The following is a 5,914-nucleotide window of genomic DNA, read 5'->3' as shown; positions in this document are numbered from 1 at the left end:
CCCAGGGTTCTGGGAATGGGCCCCGTGTGGGGCTCCCTACTCATCAGGGAGCCTGCTTCTCCCTCTGTACTTCCCCCCAGCCCTGCTCATACTTGTGCTCTCTGTCTCTCTCTCTGAAATAAATTAATTAAAAAAAAAGAAAAAAGAAAAAAAGGAAATCACAGCATTTCTGGAGCTTCTCCTATGTGCCCAGTACTGTGGCGGGTACCCCCGTGTGCAATGCCACAACGATCTTATGAGGCAGGAACAATTATAATCCCATTTTGCAGATGAGGACATTGAATCGCAAGAAGGTAAGTAATTTGCCCAAAGCCGTGTGGCTTACAGGAAGAGGGTCCAGAGTCACACCTGAGCAATCAAACCAGAGTCAAACTCCGGAGCCCAGCCTTAGAACCAGCAGCAAAGTCCAAAAACCATTATATTTTTATCCTGGGACATGGAGTTGGCATTAACAATAAAGTGGAACTGTGCCCAAGATGTTAGCAAGTTCCAAATAAAACAAACTTCCACATTCTTCATGCTTTAGCATGGTGCGTGCTGGAAAACTGTGCCATTGAATGGTTTGTATTTTCCCACAGGAACCCTCTGTGGCAGAAATGGCCAGTTTCTCCCAAATAACTATTCTTCTGTCTTAAAGAGCAATAGACCTTTTAGTTGGGCACCTGGCACCCCACCTAACGACTGTTTTCTCCAGCTCCCCTTGCAACTACGGGGAGTGAGGTCTAGCCAGTGGGATAAGAGCGGAAGGGATGGCCACCATCTCTGGGTTGAGTCTGCTGGCGGAGTGTGGGTGCAATGGCCGGAGCTGGAGCAGTTGCTTTGGACCATGAGATGAAGGCTGAGTGTGGAGGGACAGGGACAGAGCAGGTAGCAGGAGCCTGGGGGTTTGGATGACTTTGAGGGACAGCTGAATCCTCGAGTCCTGACTGCCCACCTTTGGCTTCTTGCCTGAGAGAGAAATAAAATTCTACCTTCTTTAAGCCATTGTTAATTTCAGTGTTTGTTTCTGCATTTGGAATTGTATCGTAATTTACCGGCTGATGGAAAGGTGAGCATTTGTGCGGGTTTGAAGTAGCTGGCCTGTGGTCTGTGGTCCCTCAGGGTCCTGAAATTCTGTGGCTTTGTGACGGGAGAGTGTTGGTTGGGTTGAGGACTTCCAGTAGTTTCTAGGCTCTGGACTGGATGCTGATCTTTTCCTTTTTTTCATCATGTGAACGATTTTCCCTCAATCTTACTTTGGCCTTCTGCAATTTGAATGCGGGATTGGACTACATTTAAAGCCCAGTGGAAAGTAAGAAGCTGTTCGAGATGAATTTTCCTTTTGGTCTCTTTGGGAAGCTGGGACGGTTTCTGATCATTTTCCAATAGCCAGAAATCATTTTGTGAAGTGCTGTGTGTATGTGTGTGTGCGTGTGTGTGTGTGCTTTCTCTTTGCTCTATAAAACATCATGGAGTCATTTAGGGTTTTGCGTGTGTGCATGTGTGTGTGTTTCCTTTTACTCTGATTAAAAAAAAAAAAAAAAAAAGCTTTGTTTCTCCATCAGGGCTGGGATGTGGAGTTTCCTGGTGAAAAGATATTCAGTTGATTGAGCCTCTTGGGGCATGTGGGGACTTGCCTGGGACAGGGATCAGGATGGGGAGACTCAGGAGTTGGGGGAGACAAAAACAGAACTGAGAGGAAGGAAGCATCGCCAGGCAGGAGGGTCTGGAGCCCCAGCCATGGCAAGGCTCAGGGAGAACCCAGAAGGAGGAGAGGGTGACAGGGCAGCTTCGGCGAGGACGCAGGTCTCAGAGCAGGGAGCCCGGTAGCTGGTTCCAGGGGGACAGCCCCCGTGCCTGGGGCCTCTCTCAGATGAGGTGTCCCTGTCCGAGGGGCTATGCCTGACATGTCTTGTCAGAGGAGTCAGGAGTCAGACTGACCAAACATGGAAGCAGAAAATTGATTAAAGTCCAACAACCAAATGACATTGACCCACATGGCATATCTTGAGTCGGACGATGCTTGGAGATCTTGCAAAGTGGAGTCAATATCGATCCTTCTTTAGGGGTCCCTGGGCGGCTCCATCGGTTGAGTATCTGACTCTGGATCTCAGCTTTGGTCTCAGTCTTGGTGTCATGAGTTCAGGCCCTGTGCCAGGGGCCTGAAAAGAAAAGCCCCTTCTGCCAAGGGTGAATGTGAGGATAACGAGGTTGAGAACAAGGGCTCGGAAAATGTGAGTGGCCACTGCCATCATCATCATGATTTTCCCTCTTAAATAGTTATTCAGCGGAGCCAGCAGTGGCCTTTTGTGACTAAGAAAGTCTGTCGTTAAGAAAGTTTCGTGTTGTTGGGGCGCCTGGGTGGTTCAGTGGGTTAAAGCCTCTGCCTTCGGCTCAGGTCATGATCCCAGGGTCCTGGGATCGAGCCCCGCATCGGGCTCTCTGCTCAGCGGGGAGCCTGCTTCCTCCTCTCTCTCTGCCTGCCTCTCTGTGATCTCCATCTGTCAAATAAATAAATAAAATTTAAAAAAAAAAAAAAAAAAAAAAAAAGAAAGTTTCGTGTTGCTATTATTTTTTTTTCCTTTTTTTTTTTGTTTTTGTTTTTTTTTTTTTTTTCGTGTTGCTATTAAAGCAGTGGGTGGCCGAGTAAGAAAGGCACTGTAATTTTGCTGTGATTTGAAGAATTTTATGTTTGGGGTTTCTGTCTCTTAAGCACAGTCAGCATTGACACAGGTCTGTTGGATGGGGTTCAAGTTCAAGGCTTTGCCATAGGGCTTCCTGATCTCATTGCGCACTTCCCGTCTCCTGTTGGTTATCGCTGCAAAAAATTAACTGCGATAAAACACGCACAAGGCTTATCCTCTCATACTTTCGGGTAAGTGTCACGTTCAGCTGTGCCAGGCATACCCACAGTTTCGGCTCATTATCACTTTAATTTTATTTTTAATACCATCTTGCCCCATCCTGGGGCTACAAGTTCATCCCTATCATCAGTTTCTGTTGTTTCCCCAGGCTCTGAGGTTCCAGTAAGATGTCCTCTTCCCCTGTCTCTTAGTTTAGAAGGGGATCCCACCTGAGTCTTCTGGCTTGGAGGGGGAATCCCACCTCGGTTGGGCCTTTAGATCAAGCTGGGGTCAAAACTGCCTCTGCCCGCTTCAGCTCTGCTCTGCTAACCTGGAGAGCAAGGCTGCGTGGACTCCATCCACAACAGGGGAGGGGGGCGGGGGGGGGAACCGCTCCAAGGGTGGGGTAGGTCTTCATGAAGCCATTGCCTCTGAGATGCCTGCCACCCAGAAACAGCTGGTCCAGCAGAATGGGGCAGGGCCCCTTGAAGAGCCAAGTTCTGTCTGCCCGTGGGAGGCAACGCTTAGAAGTTGGGGACCTGTCTCGGTGGATACAGTGTATGCACTGACCCCCAGGCCGACATGTGCCATAATCATGACCAGACATCGCGACCACACCCAATCATCGCTCATGGAATTTTTGTTTCCCATCCCCGAACCTTGGAGTGGGCAATTTTTTTCCACGGTGGTGGGAGTGGGGCAGAACAGTGTTTCCACTGACTTTGGAAGGGCAGACTGCCAAGTCGGGCTCCCTACCCTCTGAACCCCCCCCAAAAGTATGTATTACATATTTAAAACAACAACAACAACATTATTGAGATTCTGTAACATCTGCCCAGTGGTTTTGTTTTAGCATACGCACAGAGCTGGGCGTCCCTCACCCATTTTAGAACATTTTTGTCATTCCAGAAAGAAACTGTACCCTATGAGCAGTCCTTTCCCCTCATCCCGCTTCCCCCCCCTCCCCGCCCCCCAGCCCCTGGCAGCCACTCATCTATTTTCTGTTTCCATGGGTTTGCCTATCCTGGACATTTCCCATCAATGGAATCAGGTGGTATGTGTCTGGCTTCTTTTAGGGAGTGTGTTTGCAAGGCTCATCGGCACTACAGGATGTGCCCGGTTCCTGAGAAAGAAGCCATAGAATGGATAAAAGCAGCCATGAGTTAATGGACATTTGGGTCATCCCCCCTTTCGGCTGTGATGAACAGACGCGCTCTGATCATTCACGTTCACGGTTTCGTGTGGCCGCAGGTTTCCAGTTCTCTCGGGTTTACATGGCTGAAGGGAACTTCTGGGTCATGTGATAACTCCGTGTTTAACCTTTGGAGGAACTTTCTAGCTGTTTTCCGAAGTGGCTGCACCATCTTAGATGCCCCCAGTGAAGTCCAATTTCTGACACCTTTCCCGACACTTTGTTGTCTTTTTGACGATGGCCATCCTAGTGCGTGTGAAGTGGGGTCTTGCTTTCCTTCCTGATTAATGGCGTTGAGCATCTTTTCATGTGCTTAATGGGCCGTTTGTGTATGTTCTTTGCAGAAGTGACTTTCGTGCTTCCTGCCTCCTCCCTGTCTGGCCGTGGGAGACTCAGAGGCTCTGCACCCCTGGGAGCTGCTGGAGGAGTAGGGACAGACAGGTGCAGCAGCCCAGCTGCGGTGCCCTGGGGGCTGTCGAGGCATTCTGCTCAAGCCAAACGGGGGTGGGGGAGGCTGGCGACGTTTGCCAGTGGGGGAGGGAGCTTCCCGTTCTGCCTACATTCCCCGCCTAGAGAGTCAGTCCCTTGGCTCTGAAAGCCCTGTGGTTTACCTGATGGGATTGACCTGACAGTGGGCTGTACCTGCAGGTCCTGTAACCCTTTCTGCATTCCTCCTATTAATGAGTCGGAACTTCTTGGGTTTCCCTGGAGGATGTCAGAGCAGCATGATTCCTGGGCTCGGGACTGGACAGACCCGGACCGGGTCCTGGCTCTGCCTCCTACTAGCTGTGGACTCTGGACAAGGCCTTCTCAGGGCATGGGTGTCTCCTCGGTAAGAGTGGGGACAATCCTTGCCTGACAGGAGGAGGGGACACTTTGTCCCCTTTCTTGTGAAATGTAAGATCCTGCACCCATGAAAAGGACAAGATTTTGTCCTTGATGCTCTCATAGCCTGGAGGGGAGATGAAAGTGCTCTGTGCATGAAGGGCTGGGGTGGACAGGGAGGGGGACAGAGAGGGAGCATGGGGCCAGGCTGGAGGCTGTACTCAAGATTGAGCTGTTCCAGGGGCACCTGGGTGGCTCAGTGGGTTGAGCATCTGCCTTCGACTCAGGTAATGATCCCAGGGTCCTGGGATCGAGTCCCGCATCTGGCTCCCCGCTCTGTAGGGAGTCTGCTTCTCCCTCGGTCCCTCTGCCCTGCTCGTGCTCTCTCTCTTGCAAAAATAAATAAATAAAATCGTTTTTAAAAAGATTGAGCTTTGACTGGGAATACACCAGCCCTTTGGGGCACCTGTCTGCTCTTTGGCAAGATCACAGTCACAATCCTATCCCCGAGAGCTGGGTGGGTGCACTGTGCCTGCCATCTGGGGAAAGCCCTCGGCCCTTCACTGCCTCTAGGATTTGAGGTGTGTGGTCTCCTGGCATGGAAGCTCTATAATGATTCTGTAGGCTGGATCCAGAAACTTCCTCCCAGGCACTGATACAGGCAACCCCACCCCCACACCCAGGCAGCTGGGTCAGAGCCCCCTGTCCCATCGAGGTCTCACCAGGGGCCTGTGGCCACATCCCAGCTCTAGCCCCTGAGACCGCTTGAAGTTTCTCATTGGTTTGGGGATTTTAGAGCCAGAGGCTGCTTAAAGGCTCCTTGGTTTCCAGCCCCCACTTTGCAGATGAAGAAACTGAGGCTTGGAGAGGATGTGATTTTCTCAAGTCCCATAGGAGCTTTGCAGCCCAGGAACACAATTGTTTCCACTGGCCTGCAAAGCAGCCTTCCAAGGGGTCTCTATGCAGTATGATTTGTACACCCCCGACGGACTCTTTCAACTTCTTAAGGTACTATTTGGGGTGAATATCCCCAAGGCCCCAAATCCCAGGGGCCAGCCTAGTCCTTCCCCTCCTG

This window comes from Martes martes, assembly GCF_963455335.1.
Source record: "Martes martes genome assembly, chromosome: 8".
NCBI lineage: Eukaryota > Metazoa > Chordata > Mammalia > Carnivora > Mustelidae > Martes > Martes martes.
This window is presented reverse-complemented; position numbering follows the sequence as displayed.